General features: G+C 41.1%; 2 long non-coding RNA genes across 3 annotated transcripts in view; one reads left to right on the plus strand and one right to left on the minus strand.

Annotated features, from left to right (window-relative positions):
• Positions 1-939: 939 nt before the first annotated feature.
• LOC134348496 (uncharacterized) overlaps positions 940-19,088 on the minus strand; it is a 39,688-nt gene continuing 21,539 nt past the window's right edge. For both annotated transcript variants that reach the window (XR_010018434.1, XR_010018435.1), the window contains 2 exons: positions 1,615-1,654; positions 940-1,513 (listed from right to left, as the gene is read on the minus strand). This is a non-coding gene — a long non-coding RNA (uncharacterized LOC134348496). The remainder of the gene's footprint in view (positions 1,514-1,614; positions 1,655-19,088) is intronic.
• LOC134347680 (uncharacterized) overlaps positions 5,527-19,088 on the plus strand; it is a 28,443-nt gene continuing 14,881 nt past the window's right edge. Inside the window, exon 1 of the long non-coding RNA XR_010018228.1 lies at positions 5,527-7,199. This is a non-coding gene — a long non-coding RNA (uncharacterized LOC134347680). The remainder of the gene's footprint in view (positions 7,200-19,088) is intronic.

A 19,088-nucleotide genomic window follows, 5' to 3' on the forward strand; every position in this document is an offset into this window, starting at 1 on the left:
TTCCCATGAGCTGACAGAAAAGCATGTGTAATCGGAAAGAATCTTCTGCAAACTGTGGAGGGTAGAATACTTCCAGTCCTTCGGGAAGTGGAACAAAGGCAACTCTCTTATCTAGAATGTATGAAACTATTGTTGGATCTTGACCCTCGTCAATATAGAATGTTTTTCTTTCTGCTGTTAACTCTTACCTTTTTTTTTATAAATGCACCATTGAAAGTACTCTCTCTGGAAGCAATGGCTTTGTATGGCAACAGCTCTGCATGTGACTGCAAAAAAATGCAGAGGGATGGGAACACAGCTCATTACATTGCAGAAACCAGTCTCCCACCTATGGATTCTCTCTATAAATCTCACTGATCCAGTTAAGCAGCTAGCATATTCGAAGACCCCATCCACCTGGATATTCTCTCTTCTCTCCTCTGTTGTCGGGCTGAAGATATGGAAGCCTGAAAGCATGTACTTCCAGGCTCAAGGACAGCTTCTGGCCACTGTTATCAGACTCTTGAGTGGAGCTCTTGTATGATAAGTTGGATTCTTGCCTCAGAACCTACCCTTTTTGATGTTTACCTGCACTGAATTTTTTTCAGTAGGATTTCCACTTTATTTGGCATTGTTATTGCTTTACCTCATTCTAGCTCAATGCACTGTAACGATTGATCTGTATGAACAGCGTGCAAGATAAGCTTTTCGTGTATCTTGGTACATGCGACAATAATAAACCAACACCAATACCTGCATGGAAAGGCTACAGTTCTGAACTGGCTGTGAACTTATATTTTCTAAGCCTCTTGTCCTGCAACTAGTTGCTCAACCTTAAATGAGGAACAACATTTTTTAGAAAGAATGAGAACAAAAGCAGACAACAGGTAAATAAAGCCAAAAATAAACATAACCTCTGTCAACCTGGATCTAGTATCACAAAGGGTAAAAGGCTTTTCTGTCAACTAGTGCCCGCAGTGAGGCAGCACTCAGGAATCTTCTGTATCTTCTGTGCTAATTTGTGGCAGGCCAATGAACAGGCTGATCAGATAGGCACAATGGTGCAGCTGCTTTGGGACATTCCCCATTCACCTTTTGTAATTCTTTCCGATAAGTCAGATAATCTCTGGAAATACAGCTCCAATGATTCGCCTTTTATTACAGGGCTTGTGTGACTCTACAATAACTGCACAGCAGGACCCTCATAACTGCTCATCCCTTGGACTTATTCAATAAAAGAACAATCTGTTTTGTCCCATTACTACCCTATACTTTTCTAAATGCACTTCTACTACCTCTTTTAAAATGACAGATGGATGTTTGCTTCTGTCATTATTTCTAAGTGGGTGTTTCATAATTTGATATCCTTCTGAGTAACAAAAGAGTAACATTTAGTTTTGGTTGTCTTTAACCTGGCACATTTAATGTTTCTCTTTTCAGAGGTGTTGCCTGACCACTGTGTGTTTCCAACATTTTCCATTTTCATCAAAGGGCAAGTCTTTTAACCACTCTGTTGACTCTGACAGTTGATCTCCTATAACAAATAAAGTTTAAAATTAAAGATTAAATGCACACATTGTTACTCAGTAAAACTGAGTCCTTCATTGCTATAATCTGGCTATTTTATATACTTACAGTACAATTATTGTTCATTTTATGTCCTTTATATCGTGTTCTGAAAGGGAAACAGAGAAATCTTAATAGGAATGCAATAACATTACAAAGCATCATCCTTCTTTTGTTTTTCTTTTCCATGTTAGTCATTGGACATCCAATTACCATTTCAATAGAATGAATAGATGTTGAGTTATTCCACCAAAGCTTCAGAGAATGTTGAATAGTTTTGATAAGTACTAAAGAAGCTGGTTTCTTCAGTTCACTTCATAACTAAATTGGCTCATCCTTCAAAAAATCACAGTGACTCTTCTTTATTCTCTCTGTGGTTTTACTCAATTAAACTTGAAGCACTAACAGTAGCAAGGCTGGGGTGCAAATGTGACAGAGGATAATAGTCCCAGCCAAAAGTTGTCATTTACTTGGTGAATGGAAGGGAAACTAAATGATGAGATATTTGAAAATTGGTCCAAAAGAATGTTGAACCAAAAATCATTTTTTCCAAGTTGTCATCTGCTAAGGAAGTAACCACCCACTGCAAAGAGTCAAAATGCTGAAGCAAGTTTCAAATTAAACAGACATATTTGCTCAGAGAACATTGGCTTTCAGGATGCCAGACAGCTTTTTCTGACAATGTACGGAACTGGTATTACTTACAGAGCCCTAATGTTCTTATTATGTAGATTATATCTCAGATTAGTACTAACAGAATTATAGGATTCTACAGCATAGAAGGAGGCCATTCTGACTCGGGAGTCTGTGCTTTCAGTGCAATCCAAACTTTAATTCATGCATAAACAAATTTCTCATTATATTACATTTTTTCCCATTGCCAGTCCCCTTCACTGTATGTCCTCTAGTTTTTCAACACTATCTACCATTTGTAACAATATATTTTTATCAACCCTGTCTATACCTTTTAAGATTTTAAATTCTTCAGTCAGATCACATCACAATCTACTCTAATCCAAGCTTGAGTTTACATTTATTCTATGTATACTTCCTTTCAAAAAATGAGGCTTCACACTTCTCAGTATTAAACTTAGCTGCCACATAGCTACCCACTCTATTAGCCTATTCATATCTCCTTGGTCTTTGAATATTCTTCTTACAGTTCATTAAGCCTCCAAGATTGATGTCACCTGCCATCTTGGAAATTATATAATCCATATTAAGAAAAGCAGCAGGCCTAGGACTGACATCTGGACAGTTCCACTCTTATGAGGTGAAATAAAGTGACACAGGTGGCAACGGGGCTTCGCTTTCAGATGAGCTCAATTCTTTCTATGCTTGCTTTGACAATCAAAACATGGAGGAACCTTCACGAATTCCCACAGAGCCCAATGCCCCTGTGATTTCAGTCTCTGAGGCTGTCATGGGAGCATCTTTCAAGAGGGTAAACCCATGGAAAGCATCCCACCCCGAAGGAGAATCTGGCTGAAGACTTGTGCTGATCAACTAGCTGGAGTGTTCATTGATATCCTTAATCTCTCCCTTCAGTAGTCTGAGGTACCCACCTGCTCAGCAGGCTTCAATTACACTGGTGCCCAAGAAGAACATAGAAACTTGCCTCTGTGACTGTCATCCAGTAGACTTACATCCACAGTGAAGATATGTTTTGAGAGGGTGGTTATGAAACATATTAATTCCTGTCTGAGACTTTAGCTTCTCCTTCTCAAATTTCAGAGAAAATGCGATTATATTATGATCACCTACCCCTAAGGGTTCTTTTACCTTAAGTTCTCTAATCATTGTACAACAGCCAATCCAGAATAACTGATTGTCTAGTGGGCTCAACTAGGAGCTGCTCTAAAAAGCCACCTCATAGGCACTCTAGAAACTCCCCCTCCTGCAACCCAACACCAACCTGATACAGTCAGATGTATCAGTATTTCAATATTACAGTGGAGTAAAGGGAATTACAGCAGCATGAGAGGACTTGGCCAGAATAGATTGGAAAAAAAGTCACTGGCAGGAATGGTGGTGGAGCAGCAATGTCTGGATTTTCTGGAAGCAATTCAAAGGGCATAGAAACATAGAAAATAGGTGCAGGAGTAGGCCATTCGGCCCTTCGAGCCTGCACCTCCATTTATTATGATCATGGCTGATCATCCAACTCAGAACCCCGCCCCAGCCTTCCCTCCATACCTCCTGACCCCTGTAGCCACAAGGGCCATATCTAACTCCCTCTTAAACATAGCCAATGAACTGGCCTCAACTGTTTCCTGTGGCAGAGAATTCCACAGATTCACCACTCTCTGTGTGAAGAAGTTTTTCCTAATCTCGGTCCTAAAAGGCTTCCCCTCTATCCTCAAACTGTGACCCCTCGTTCTGGACTTCCCCAACATCGGGAACAATCTTCCTGCATCCAGCCTGTCCAATCCCTTTAGGATCTTACACGTTTCAATCAGATCCCCCCTCAATCTTCTAAATTCCAACGAGTACAAGCCCAGTTCATCCAGTCTTTCTTCATATGAAAGTCCTGCCATCCCAGGAATCAATCTGGTGAACCTTCTTTGTACTCCCTCTATGGCAAAGATGTCTTTCCTCAGATTAGGGGACCAAAACTGCACACAATACTCCAGGTGTGGTCTCACCAAGGCCTTGTACAACTGCAGTAGTACCTCCCTGCTCCTGTACTCGAATCCTCTCGTTATATATATATCCCAAAGAGGAAGGAGTATTCTAAACCGTGGCTAACACAAGAGGTCAAAACAAGCAAAAAAGCCAAAGGGAGGACATATACAGCAAAAATTAGTGGGAAGTTAGTGAATTGGAAAGCTTTTAAAAACCAATAGAAGGCAACTACAGAAGTCAGTGAGAAGATGAAGATGGAATACGATAGTAAGCTAGCTAGTAATATTAAAGAGGATACCAAAAGTTTCTTCAGATACAAAAAGTGTAAAAGAGAAGTGAGAGTGCATATCGGACCTCTGGAAAACAATGCTGGAGAGGTAGTAATGAGGGACAAAGAAATGACAGATGAACTGACTAAGTATTTTGCATCAGTCTTCACTGTGGAAGACACTAGCAGTATGGAGGAAGTTCCAGGTGTCAGGGGTATGAAGTGTGTGAAATTGCCATAACTAGACAGAACGTTCATGGGAAACTGAAAGGTCTGAAGGTAGATAGGTCACCTGAACAAGATAGTGTACATCGCAGAGTTCTGAAAGAGGTGGCTGAAGAGATTGTGGAGGCATTAATAATGATCTTTCAAGAATCAGTAGATTCTGAAATGGTTTTGGAAGACTGGATAAAGGCAAATGTCACTCCACTCTTCAAGAAGAGAGAGAGGCAGAAGCAAGGAAACTATAGGCCAGTTAGTCTGGTGTTGGAGTCGATTATCAAGGATAAGGTCTCAGTGTGCTTGGAGGCTTATGATAAAATAGGCCATAATCAGTTTAGTTTTCTCAAGGGAATATCCTTCCTGACAAATCTGCTAGAATTATTTGAAGAAATAACAAGCAGGATAGACAAAGGAGAATTGCTTGATATTCTGTACATGGATTTTCAGAAGGCCTTTGACAAGGTGCCACACGTGGGGCTATTTCACAAGCTACAAGTCCATGGTATTACAAGAGAGATTCTAGCATGGATACAACAGTGGATGATTGGCAGGAAGCAAAGATTAGGCATGAAGGGAGCTTTTTTTCAGGCTGGCTGCAGGTAACTCGTGATGTTCTGTGTTGGCGCCAATTCTTTTTATGTTATATGTCAATGATTTGGATGATAGAATTGATGGCTTTGTTGCAAAGTTTGCTGACAATATGAAGATAGGTGGAGTGGCAGGTAGTTTGGGGGAAGTAGAGTGGCGACAGAAGGACTCAGACAGATTAGGTGAATAGGCAAATAAATGGCAGATGGAATACAGGTTGGGATTTGTATGGTCATGCACTTTGGTAGAAGAAATGAAAGGGTTGACTATTTTCTAAATGAAGAGAAAATTTAAAAAAAGGTGCAATGTGTAGGACTCCCTAAAGGTTAATTTGCAGGTTAAGCCTGTGGTGAGGAAGGAATATGTGATGTTAGCATTCATTTCAAGAGGACTAGAATATAACAACAAGGATGTAATGTTGAGACTTTATAAAGCACTGGTGAGGCTCCACTTGGGGTATTGTGAGCAGATCTAGGCCCCTTATCTTAGAAAGAAGGTGCTAAAACTGGAGAGGTTTCAAAGGGGGTTCACGAAAATGATTCCAGGATTGAATGGCTTGTCATATGAAAAGCATTTGATGGCTCTGAGCCTGTATTCACTAGAATTCAGAAGAATGAGGGGTGACCTCATTGAAAACTATCGAATGGTGAAAGGCTTTGATAGAGTAGATGTAGAGAGGATGTTTCCTATGGTGGAAGAGTCTAAGATCAGAGGACGCAACCTCAAGTTAGAGGACCATCCATTTAGAACAGAGATGAGGAGGAATTTCTTCAGTCAGAGAGTGGTGAATCTGTGGAATTATTTGCCACAGGCAGCTGTAGATGCTAAGTCTTTATGTATATTTAAGGCACAAAGATTGATAGATTCTTGAATGGTCAGAACATGAAGGGACATGGGGAGAAGGCAGGAGATTGGGGCTGTGAGGAAAATTGGAATAGCCATGATGAAAAGGTGGAGCAGATATGATGTGCCAAATGGCCTAATTCTGCTCCTATGTATTATGGTCTTATATCTGCCCATTTTGATGGAAGCCTATTATCTAGCTCCTTGTCAGATACCTTTTGGAATACCTTATATCTGAAATTTCCTTCAAAGCTTCGTTCTACTACTTCATCATGAAACAAAACACAATTCATTTCAGTAAAAATGTTTTGCCTTTAATCAATTTTTCCCCATCCTTTCTGACTCATAAATAACTGATATAACCAAGACTGAACTAACTTTTGTAGTTATTAGGATTTATTTAAAGCAAGGATATAATATTAACAATTTCCAGTTCTCAGGAACCATCACTGTCTACTGATGTTTGAAAGATTACAGCTAGTGCCTCAGCAGTTTCCTCCTTTGCTTTCCTCATCAGCCTAGATTTCATTTTTGGTCTTTATGCTGTTGGCCAGAAAGAACTACAATCTGTGAACAGGTATGGAGGTGACAATTTTGTGAGACTGTCCTTGCAGCTACCATTTTGTGAACTGTTTGATGAAATGATTCTTGCTCGGGGATAATTTAACTAGAGAGCAGTTGAAGTGGCCACAAGAAGTTTCTGCTAATGATTTGCTAAACATGGGGGTGCTCGCAGACAAGAAGCTGCTTATTGTGTAAAATGGTACATTTACATAAGTAACCTCATTATCAGTCAGAGTTGAATAAACAAAAGAAGTCACCTAGGGCACGAAGTTGGAGGTGAAGGCCATAAGACAATACTGCTTGTTGCCCTGGGCTACGTCCAATGGGAACTTGACACAGGTCAGTCAAATGACATCTAGCCAACAAAATTGAAACCTCATAGATTGACCTGATGAAGAAAAGTATAAACATAAAGGACTTCGGGAGTTCAGGCAGTGAAACCTTCAAGGGACCGACTGTCATGGATATGGAGGACCCCACTTCAGACATGTGGAACCACATTTAGACCACATTTATTATTTGGCCAGTGTAGACTTCTTCCCAGGTATTTCCTTTTTTATTCTTTGACTATTCATGGAGGGTCAGGGAAGCTTCGTAGATGTGCATACAGTTAGCTTGTAAACCCATGTGCTTGTGAACTGAGCCCATAATGGTACTTGCCAGTAAATACAGATATCCTGTGCCCTACTGATCATTATTACTAAGGAGTAATCCTTGCAACAGAGGTTTGTTCCTGATAAGCCCTACCCCTTTGCTGATTTTTTAAAATGTTTACTGCCTTGTTCTCCTTGCCTCTTTTATTTCTTCATTTTACTTCCATCCTGAACTTCTTATCATTGGCCTAGTTCTCAGTATAGTGGCAATCCGACATCAGTTATTTGCTCTTTATTTCTGCTTTATTGTGCTCTATCTCTTTCAATTTGCCTTCTCCCTCATATGAATGGTAATGTGCCTGAACTGTAGTGATACATCTTTACTTTAAGGACTTTGCACAGATCAATAACAGTTTTTCCTGCCAAGTTTCAATTCCAGTTTACCTGAGCAAAATCTGTTCTCAACCTATTGAGTCTGGCCTTTCTCCAAATGACTATTTTTACCTTGGAGCAACTGCTTTAAACTTATGATATTATGATTTCTGACTCTCAGATATTTTCCCTCTGGTAATTGCTCATCTTGGCATGGTTCTTTTCCAACAACTGTAATAGGCCGGATCAATCAGACTCGACATTTCGAGTGTCCAGGGGATGTGGTAATAAGCATACAAGCACAACACAGTAACTTAAGCCAAATTTACTTTCATAAAATAGAAAGCACAAGTAAACCACACAAAATACTATATAGCAAGTCACAAAGATTTCAGTGCTCACAGTTTGTAGTCATCACTTAATTGTTGCTGTTGTCAAGGAAACTCCGAAATTCAACTCACTTGTGAAATCACCACTGAGGCCTAGACACCAATTGTGATTTCTGGCCCTCAGTTCAATCCAACGAACCCATGGAAGGTACCCCAATAAATGCAAGTTTCGCAAGGCAGGGAGACCCAGGAAGGATATACTGGCTTTGGAGGCAGTACAGAGGAGGCTCACCAGGTTGATTCCAGAGATGAGGGGGTTAGACTATGAGGGGAGATTGAGTCACCTGGGATTGTACTCACTGGAATTCAGAAGAATGAGAGGAGATCTTATAGAAACAAGGAAGGATAGATAAGATAGAGGCAGGAAAATTGTTTCCACTGGTAGGCGAGACTAGAACCAGGTACATAGCCTATTCAGGGGAGTAGATTTAGAATGGAGATAAGGAGGAATTGCTTTTTCCAGAGGGTGGTGAATCTCTGGAATTCTCTGCCCAATGAAGCAATGGAAACTACCCCAGTAAATATATTTAAGACAAGGTTGAATAGATTTTTGCATAGTAGTGGAATTAAGAGTTATGGAGAAAAGGCAGGTGGGTGGAGATGAGCCCATGGCCAGATCAGCCATGACCTTATTAAATGTTGGAACAGGCTCGACAGGCCAGATGGCCTACTCCTGCTCCTATTTCTTTTATGTTCTTATTTTCTTATTGTTCCATATGATGACATAATTTGGGCCATTGATCCTGGCATCCTGCTCCTCCTTGGAAGCTAAGAGTTGTCTGCATAACCCATCATGGAATGTGATAAGGCTTGGGATGTTATATGGCCCGATGTTATGGCAGAACGCCATCATTAGATATGGCTGCACTCAAGGGAATGTTTAAACCTCTCTCACATGGTATCTGGACCATTGCCCATTGCCATATAACATTCCTCCCTTACCTCCTTGTCTTAGACAAGCTTGGTATATAAACAGATTTGTAATGATTGTTTAATTCCTTGCAAAATGGAACCACTTTGAGTCAATGATTTGGGATTGATTGCTGTCAGCTAGGGGCACTTGATAGTGTTTTGCTTGACCTGACATTTCAAATTGATTGTTGTGTCTTCTGATGACTGCTGTGTCAAGTGTTTTGCGAAAAGTTCATTAGCAATTGACACTGGTGTACGTGCAATGAGAAATGGTTGACTGTTGTGCTGAGGTGGTTGCTGTTTTGCTCATATGGAGTTTAGAATCGACCGCATGCACTGCTGGCTTGATCTAAGTGTCTAGGCAACTGAGAAAAACTGGGAATCAAGAGTTTGGTAAAATTCACGAGGCTTCTGTTTGCTGTTTTTACTAAGATAGCTAAGTAAAAAATGTGACTAGGAATGTTACTTCTTGATCACATAAACATATAGTCCAAATATATCAAATGGAGCTTTCCTTTGAATTAGTGGGGGTGAAATTGTTGACCTTTAGTAGACTGTTCCCTAAAGACCTTGTATCCTTTTCTTAAGAACTATATCTTCCAGAATTCACCCTGCAATAAGCTTGGCAGTCTGTGGACCTAACTATTGCAAAACCTATTGACAAGACAGAATACTTTATGTGGATCTGTGATATAATGCCCAAATACCCCTATCCTTACCCCCACCACTCCTTGCATCACTCGTCCATCTTTCCCAGTTACATTTGGCTGCGATTAAAAAAATTGAATCTCATTTTCAGACTTCACATCTTTGTACTTGCACATGCCTTGCACTTATATTGCAAGAAGAGCTTTTAAAATTTGTAGGGTGATTAACTCATTAAAGTTTCCGAGGAGCTTTCTGCACAAGTTACAAAAACTACTAATTTAAACATGCATAACAAACAGGGATTACACAATTGCTGTGTACCATCAGGGAAATGAGTACATTAATTAATCTTGCTCCCAAATTAAAATGTACACAAAAAAGTGAAGAATCTGAAGCATGGCTTAAAGCTTTCAACATCCATAACGCAGATGCAGTCAATAACACAGCAGCAATAAATCCATTATTGCACTCGTGGAAAGCAACTAAAACTGTACCAGGCAATTTTACATCACTTATTTAAGAAAGATGTGAAGCACGACTTCCTGAGCTTGAGTGACGTCAATCACCTTTCAGAACAAAAGCAAAATGGGCTTGAAGTACTTTAATAGCATTTATAGTATTTATTTATTTTTAATCGTACAAACTCGTTGCATGGAAAGTGAATGTTAGTTCAATACAAGAATAACGTTTCAAGCTCCAGCAAGAAAAATGTGAGGGTATTGTACAACCACATTGAGAATCCTAGTACCTGCACACTGCAGAGTTGGCTGGGCAATTAAAGGGAAAAGGAATTTAACTGGAAAAAGAATTTAGATAGAAGCTGAAATAATGACTGAGGAACAGAATGGGGAAACAAATCTAGAAAAAAACAGGAAAAGGACTGTTGAAAGATTAGAGCGACTGGGGTTGTATACACTGGAATTTAGAAGGATGAGAGGGGATGTGATTGAAACATATAAGATTATTAAGGGATTGGACATGCTAGAGGCAGGAAACATGTTCCCGATGTTGGGGGTGTCCAGAACCAGAGGCCACAGCTTGAGAATAAGGGGTAGACAATTTAGAACGGAGTTGAGGAAAAACTCTTTCACACAGAGGGTTGTGGTTCTGTGGAATGCTCTGCCTCAGAAGGCAGTGGAGGCTAATTCTCTGGATTCTTTCAAGAAAGAGTTAGATAGAGCTCTTAAAGATAGCGGAGTGCAGGGATATGGAGAGAAGGCAGGAAAAGGGTACTGATTGTGGATGATCAGCCATGATCACAGTGAACGGTGGTGCTGGCTTGAAGGGCTGAATGGCCTACTCCTGCACCTATTGTCTATTGTCTATTGACTGCATTACCTTGGGTTTAACAGTCCACTGAATAAAAATATGACCTCAACTTTCAATTAAAATATATGGCAAGGGGGTAAGATATTACCTTGAAATTACTCAACTGTTTTTGTATCTTTGATGACTTATTGTTGAAAGATGAGTTTCACTCACCGGGCTGTTATTCATCACCCATCACCAGTTACCTCCAGATTGGCTGTCAACACCATGGGCAATAGGTGATCTCAGAGTCCAGCCAGGTAGAGAATGCTGAGATCTTGAGACAGAGGTAGAGATGGGAATTCTATTGTTCCTGTCAGGTTGGTATGTAGCTTTAGATTCAGAATATTTTTATCTACATCAAGGTGCAATAAAGTTCTTTGCTGGCTTGGAACTCACTGAGTAAAGAGCATACTTGGTAATATAGAAACAGGTGCAAAACAAGAGGATGGTGCAAACTATTATAGTGCAAACTAATGTACTGTGAAGAGAAATGCTACAATAGTGGAAGAGTTAGAATTAAGGGTTTCAAGCTGTGGCATCACCATTGGGAAGGAGATGTAAAAGACGTGATGTGTTTAGGTTTGATGGCAGTGAGGAAGAAGTTGCACATGAGTCTGGTTGCCTGTGCTTTCCAGCTCCTCTATCTATCATGTCTTAGAAGTTAGAAGAAAAAACTGGGAATTGGCATGGTTGCAGGCATCCTTGATACTGTTATTCTTCCTGATGCAACAGATCATGGAGATGGACTGGAGGAAAGGAAGTGTTGAGTCTGTGACAGGCTGGCCTGTGTTTACCGCTCTCTGCAGGTTCTGATAGTCCAGAGCTGGTGCTGGTTTCTCCATGCCTATGTTGCCCTTGTCTTTCCGGCTGACAGTGATCGCTAGTTTGGGAGCTCCGTAGAAATAGCTATAAGTCAACATCTACAGGAGCCTCCACCTACAGATGCTGTTAAAAATAATTCTGAATTGTCTAGAAACTACAAATGTCATGCATTTCAGTACTCTTTTCGCAGCTGAATCAATCTTTTCTTATTTTTGACATACGCACATTCAAAGAAAGATGAAGCCCTTATACATCAGAGGCAGATAAATACATTGCACTTCACTCAGAAGATAATGAAAAATATCTATCATTGTTATTGTGTGGAAATCACGCAGATGTTGATTGTTACTGTTACAATGCTTAGCAGAAGAACTATTCTGTTCAACAGCATGACTCGCAGTAATGTTCAAATGTAATACGCATGTATTAATCTTTATTTAGAGATACCACAGCTATGAAAAGGAGTGACTGCATGTTTGCTCCACAGATATTGAGGACCAATAGACTGACTCAATGTAATAATTTCCTTAATACATTCTTCATCAATTATATTCAATCAAGTCAGATTTTAGTCATATTCATAGTCATAGTCATACTTTATTGATCCCAAGGGAAATTGATTTTTGTTACAGTTGCACCATAAATAATAAATAGTAATAAAACCATAAATAGTTAAATAGTAATATGTAAATTATGCCAGGAAATAAGTCCAAGACCAGCCTATCAGCTCAGGGTGTCTGACCCTCCAAGGGAGAAGTTGTAAAGTTTGATGGCCACAGGCAGGAATGACTTCCTATGACGCTCCATATTGCATCTCGGTGGAATGAGTCTCTGGCTGAATGTACTCCTGTGCCCAACCAGTACATTATGTAGTGGATGGGAGACATTGTCCAAGATAGCATGCAACTTGGACAGCATCCTCTTTTCAGACACCGCCGTGAGAGAGTCCAGTTTCATCCCCACAACATCACTGGCCTTACGAATGAGTTTGTTCATTCTGTTGGCATCTGCTACTCTCAGCCTGCTGCCCCAGCACACAACAGCAAACATGATCGCACTGGCCACCACAGACTCGTAGAACATCCTCAGCATTGTCCGGCAGATATTAAAGGACCTTAGTCTCCTCAGGAAATAGAGACGGCTCTGACCCTTCTTGTAGACAGCCTCAGTGTTCTTTGACCAGTCCAGTTTATTGTCAATTCGTATCCCCAGGTATTTGTAATCCTCCACCATGTCCACACTGACCCCCTGGATGGAAACAGGGGTCACCAGTACCTTAGCTCTCCTCAGGTCAACCACCAGCTCCTTAGTCTTTTTCACATTAAGCTGCAGATCATTCTGCTCACACCATGTGACAAAGTTTCCTACTGTAGCCCTGTACTCAGCCTCATCTCCCTTGCTGATGCATCCATGCATCCAACTATGGCAGAGTCATCAGAAAACTTCTGAAGATGACAAGACTCTGTGCAGTAGTTGAAGTCCGATGTGTAAATGGTGAAGAGAAAGGGAGACAAGACAGTCCCCTGTGGAGCCCCAGTGCTTACATGACATCAATATTGAGAGATGCCTTTCTTGAGTCCACTCAAATTAGGAACAAAAGTCCTTTTGAAGACTGTTTTGTGCTACAAAGGCTTGAATGGTGTGTTTTACTGAAGGCAGGGATAACAACTCAAAGCACCCTCATTGTAAGATTTCATCGAAACAGGTCCACTAGCTGTACTACAGAATGCTGGAGGAACTTAGCAGGACAGGCAGCATCTATGGAAAAGAGTACAGTCGACGTTTTGAGCCAAAACCCTTCAGTCCTGTTGAAGGGTTTTGGCCCAAAATGTCAACTGAACTGTGTGCTGGGCCTATGCTGGCTGCTTTACTGAAGCAGGGAGACGTGTAGATGTTACGCCCCTGAAACACGGGGAGAATTAATCACAACAGTGATGGGGTGTTTTCTCATCTAGAGCCTTTACTCAAATGAGGTAAAAAAAAACACGCGTTCTCCTGGGTATGTGGGTGGAGACAAAAGCAATCGACTTCAGGCCAGCAGATCAAGGCTACTCTGATAATCTGATTAGAGCTTAACTTTTAACAATAAAGAATGAACTAAACAATGAAATGACTTAAATACCTTTTAGCATTTTAGCCCCTTTTAACAATGTTTTTACTGTTTTTAAACAATGTTTAAACTGATCACATAGACAGATTCCATAGAGGAGAGATTGGTTTCTGAGTTGTACGGAGCTGTATCCACATCTCTATGCGGTTTCTTGCAGTCATGGGCAGTCCAGTTGTCATGCCAAACTGTGATGCATTTTAATGGGAGCCTTAAGTATATTAGGGACACTCTCAGCAAGACTGGTATTGACTGCACTTCTGCTCAGTGTGACTTCATGCAAAAGCTAGTAGATGTGCTGAAGCATTGTCTTCTAGTATGGGAACATTTGGTGTATTGGTGGACAATATTTTTACTTCTCAGATTGATAAAAATAATAGATCCAGTAGCCAAGCTGTTCATAACTGTTAAATTGTCCAGATATTTAAGGCAAAGTCTGCAACTCCCTTTAGTTAGACCACACCCGATCTGTGTCTTAGCTCCATTCACTTGCTTTGGTCCCATGCCACTAACTACCCTTAGCTTTTAAAAGATTCATCGCTCTCAGCTTTGAATGTAACAATTGTCTTAGGATCTGTGTTTCTCTGGATAATGAGACCTACAGTTTCCTATTGCCCTTCACGTGGCAAAGTGCATCCTGGCATTCGACTAGTGTGTCTTGACAGTATGACAAATACAATAAACGTTCAACTTAGATTGGTACAATATAATTTTTTACACCAATTATACATTACACCACAAAAAATAAATAGATTAAATTCAAACTTATCTGATCAATGTTTTCGGTGTAATCAAGAAATTGGTACTTTCTTACATTCTATTTGGTCTTGTTCCAAAATTCAACCTTTTTGAATAAATTTAAGAGTTTTATTGGAACACATTACTGGAACTCAACTTCCCCACAACCCTATATTATTTCTATTAGGTGATATTGAAGGGATAAAACCGAAACTTAAACTGAATAAATATCAGAAAGAATTTATAAAAGAATTGCATTGGCAGTAACCAAGAAGGCTATAGCAGTTACTTGGAAATCGGATTGGTATTTAAGTATGGATCATTGGAATAATGAAATTTCTAGCTGTATTCCACTCAAAAAAATTACTTATAATCTAAGAGATAAATATGATGCATTTTTGAATATTTGGCGCCCATATTTACAAAAGATAGGATGGCATATTTAGTTGCTCCGATGATAAAGACGTTGGTCCCTTGGGGAAAGTAATAAATAAATATACTAAATTTATTTTGAATCCCATGGAGCGTGTGGAAACCTTCCAATATCCAGGCAGTTCTTCTTTCTTCTTTCTTTATCTTTTTTTTCAGGTAGGGGAATATAAGGGTTAAGGGGAGGGAGGAGGGTAGATATTATCATTCTATGTAATCACTTCAAAAACTCAATAAAAATTATATTAAAAAAAAAGAAACCTAGTTTAATTTTAAGACCATAGCCTTTTTCCTGGACACTCCCAGCCACGTAAATTACCAGTGCAGTGACTCTTTCCTTGGTAGTTCAACTTGATAAAACTCAATCATCCAGCAGCTTGAGGGTAACCCATTGAAGGCTTATAAATTGCATTTTAATGTAAGATTGTTTAGGAGGTCAAGACAAGGGATTATTCATCCCTAAGACCATTGTAGGAGGCAAACCTCCAAACCACTTTAATGGGGTTAAAGGAGCAAATTACAGATTCAGCTCAATCCTCATTTCTCAGGGTACTGTATTCCGGCTTTTTATATTAGCAAAGAGACTACTTGAAGGTCTTAGTCCGTGAGCCAGGACCCCAATTGGGCCACCTGTACCATCTGGGGGGATTAATTCTTATAGTGATCTTTGGCAAGGTATGCACCCTTAGTGCTGGAAAATATGTGATAGCATTGCAGCGGTGGTAGCTTTCTTGAGAAACCAAAGCAGAGATCAGTCACCATTGAGGACCAAGAACTGGAAGTATATGTAGCACGTGCACATGTGGGCCCACAGCCTCTCCCAACCAGGGAACACTGTGTCCAGGAATCCAAGGAAGCTGCTCTTCTTGCTTGCAAGAACCTGGTGTGGACACTTGCAAGGCAGACAGATCCAGAGAATCAGACAATCCCAAGCTGGACTGGTTTTAATACCAGCACTAGGGACCAAGAACCAATCTCACAAGATATTGTTGGGTATCTGCCAACCATCAATTCACCAGCCACAGAGTTGACCACAGTATTTGAAATCCTGAACCAATCAGAGCTAATCAGGAAGGAACTTCATCTAGAAACAATGGTGGTAGTCATGGATCAAACACTCTATGCAAAAGCCACTGGAATTGCCTGGAAGCACAAAGAGCGCTTCTCCAACATTCTTCTCAGGATGGGGACATTCCATACCATATGTAATGCCTTAGCCATCCTAGGAAAGCGATTTCGGGATGCTGGTCTAAAGGACGTATGCATAGAGGCCGGAATTGTTACAGAGGAGTCCATCAATGGAGTCCTTGATGGTAAACACTACAATCGTGCTGTCAGGGTCCACAAGTACATCTATGAAGCACTGATGAGACTCGCATGGGCAGAGATCACACTGTGGGTTGAGGACAACGTTCCAGGGAGGAGTGGGATGATGAAATCATTCTTAGACCATGTGAACGAAATGGCCAGTGACTTGAACCAACAGAAGTTGAATAATCTGCTGCAAAGTCCACGGTTAGCTGAGCTGATAACCCTGTGGACAGACTTTCTGGAACACCTCCGTCACAACAATGGAGAGCTTTCCGCATTCTGGATATCATACATCGACATGGTAGAGAACGTAGTACTTGGGTTTCTGCGCGCCTCTCATGAGGGGGATTGGGAGTTGCACCTCCATGTTGTAAGAACCATGATCCCATGGTGCTTTGCCTATGATAAGATGAATTATGCCAGGTACCCATCCCTTTACTTTGCTCAGATGATGAACTTCCCAGAGAAGAATCCTTCTGTGTATGAGGCCTTCGAGACAGGCCAATTCTCAGTGCAGCTGTCAAGTAGCAGCCCCTTTGGGCAGATCCCTGTGGACCAGGCTATTGAAGCCATGGTGAACAAAGACACACAGACTCCTGGAGGCACATCACGGTTAAGCCTGAATGCTGGAGCTATTAAGCGTTACTACATAACAGCTGAGCACCGCAGTGCATTCCTGGGACAGTTCAGGGAGATGGTGCAAGGCAACAAATCAGAATTTTGTCATGCGGAGCTACAGCGGCCAAGAATCCAGAAAGATGAGGAAGCAGTTTCAGCAGTGGTTCGCCTCATACATGAATGGGTCAACCCATTTGCAGAGAAGTGGGATCTCATTAACATCACTACGGCACAGACAGCCCCCAAAGATATTGCCTCCAACCTGATGAAGGCATATGTGATTGCATAGCATTGCTCACCAACCATCAAAGATGAGAGAGTAGAGGAAGACCCACCAGCAAAGAAATTCCATGACCCAATGAAAACCAACAAGCTGAAAACATTCCGTGATATGCGTAAGAAGAGAGAAGTGAAATCAAATGGGAGGGCAATCATCTTGAAAGCAGACAGGTCTTTGTTCGGACGCATCATAGTGATGGCACAAGGGCGCAGTCTACGTATGGAGGATATCCTTTCTCATCCCCTTGGACCATTGCCCTGGACCCTGTCCACACCAGGAGGATCGATGAGAAAGACAAATAAAGCTACTTTAGCCACAATCTTGCAGAAAAATGTAGCAGTAGAAGAGCAACTCCCAGGAAACTCTGTTACAGTGGTTGATGGAATGATCTTGGAAGAGTGAAAGGTGATCAAGTTACTTTCAGAGATGTTGCCACAACAGTTCTGGTTATGGCTCTGAGGGAAGACAGTCAGAATAGCAGAATAGATGTTGTGTTCGACACATACAAGGAGAACTCTATCAAGAATACTGAAAGGTCTCTACGGGGTGAAGAGACTGGTCATGAGTTGCAAGCTATCACAGGCACACAGATGGTGAGGCAGTGGAGGAGCTTCCTGACCAAAGTCAGTAACAAAAATAGTCTCATTAGCTTCATAGTCCATGAATGGAGGAAGGCAGAGTACAGAGCAAAGCTACAGGAGAAGATTTTGTATGCAACTGTGAATGTCAAATGTTACAGAATCAAATCTCAAGACAGTGAGGAGGTGTCAGCTCTTCAGTGTCAACAAGAAGAAGCAGATGGCCGCCTCCTCCTCCATGCTGCCCATGCCACAAGAGAGGGGTACCAATCTGTAGGGATCTGCTCAGAAGACACAGATGTCTTTATCATGTCTTTAGGATTTTGTGACAAGATTGAGGCCCCATTGTTCCAGAAGTGTGGCACTAGAACCCGCACAAGGCTTGTAGAGATCAGGAAGGTTGCTGCCACTGTTGGCATAGAGGTTTGTAGGGCTTTCATCGGGTTGCACACATATACAGGATGCGACACTGTAAACGCTTTTGCAGGCAATGGGAAAACAAGTGCTCTAAAACTTCTGACCAGCAACAGGGAAACTCAGGACACATTCTTAGAGTTGGGTAAGGAATGGGACCTCTCCCCAGAACTGATGGACAAACTGGAAGCATTTACTTGTCTCCTGTATGCCCCAAAAACATCAACCACCAAGGTCAATGAGCTCAGGTATCACCTTTCCTGTGCCAAAAAAGGTGAAATCGAAAGTAATCAGCTCCCACCATGCAAGGACTGCTTAACAAAGCATGCACAGTAAGCCAACTACCTGGCTGGTATATGGAGAAGATGTTTGGAGAAGGACCCACAAGTGCCAAGCCCTGTTGGCAGAAGATGGAAGATGGAGAGAGAAGAGGAAGCTGAACAGTTGGTGGTGCACAGGATGGAAGGCCAGCCAGCACCCGATGCCATCCTGGATCTACTGGCCTGTAACTGTCCAAAAAAATGTTCACTCCCAAGATGTACGTGTGTTGCAAATGGCCTCAGGTGTACTGACATGTGTAGACCGGCAGACTATAAGAACCAGGCATCCACCTCAGAGAGTGTGGAAAGTTCAGATGAAGATGTGGAAGACTTGGAAAATTATTATGATTATTAATAGGTTATGAAAGTATGGAAAACAGTCTTTGATTAAATATATTAATTTTACAACCAAATAGGGCCTAGGTTATGGCCATGTGGAACCCCACATTTGAATTATTCTATATGCTATGACAAATGCTTAAGATTGTTTTGATTTGATACAACAATATGGAAAATATCATGACATTGATAAAACTCCAGAAATCTCTCCAAATGAAGTTTTTTCACCTTTTGTGGGGTGAGGTAACATTT

Source organism: Mobula hypostoma, chromosome 6, assembly GCF_963921235.1.
Source record: "Mobula hypostoma chromosome 6, sMobHyp1.1, whole genome shotgun sequence".
Lineage (NCBI taxonomy): Eukaryota > Metazoa > Chordata > Chondrichthyes > Myliobatiformes > Myliobatidae > Mobula > Mobula hypostoma.